Source organism: Giraffa tippelskirchi, chromosome 9 (genome assembly GCF_054371585.1).
Source record: "Giraffa tippelskirchi isolate mGirTip1 chromosome 9, T2T-mGirTip1v1.2.pri, whole genome shotgun sequence".
Taxonomy (NCBI): Eukaryota; Metazoa; Chordata; class Mammalia; order Artiodactyla; family Giraffidae; genus Giraffa; species Giraffa tippelskirchi.
Window position 1 is genome coordinate 151593261 of NC_137283.1, and position 724 is coordinate 151593984.

Sequence of the window (724 nt, forward strand, 5' to 3'; positions counted from 1 at the left end):
ACTCCATCCCTCCCAGGCGTCAATCATCCCTTTGCCCTGCGTATTCTGCTGGTTAGTCACTTAGTAGTAGCCATCTGGATTATCAGATCGACTGTCAGAGTACAGCAGTGCTTGTGCTCCAGTAACCCTTATTTTACTAAAAATGGTCCCAAAGCACAAGAGCAATGATGCTGGCAATTCAGCTATTTTCTTACTGTGTTTAATTTATAAATTAAACTTAAGTATGGATGTATAGGAAAAAACATAACTTCTATGGAGTTTGATACTGTCCGTTCAGATTCTTGGAATGTATCCACTGAGGGTAAGTGAGGAGGGACTACTGTGGCTTTTTTTTTTAAATACGGAATCAGTGGATTATTAGTATTTAATAATCTAGGTTGATATAGCCTGTATTTGTATCATCTTTAGGCAAACACTTTGACCTCTTTTTTCCTCCTTGTATAAAAAAAAGTTGAGTAAGACAACATCCAGATTAACTTGAGGTCAAACTTTGACTCTTCATAGCTTCTTCTTACATTGTTTACTCCTTCGATTCTCACAGTTTTATGATCCAGTGCAGTTACTGTCTTCATTTTACAAACAGAAAAGGTGCCACCCAGGTTAGGGGAATTTGCCCCGAATTCAGCAGGTACAAGAGGAGAAAGTGACTCGGGGCAATGCTCTCTAACCGCTCTTCCTGCCTCTTCTTTTGGCAGACAAAGTAATACAGAGATAAAATCATATA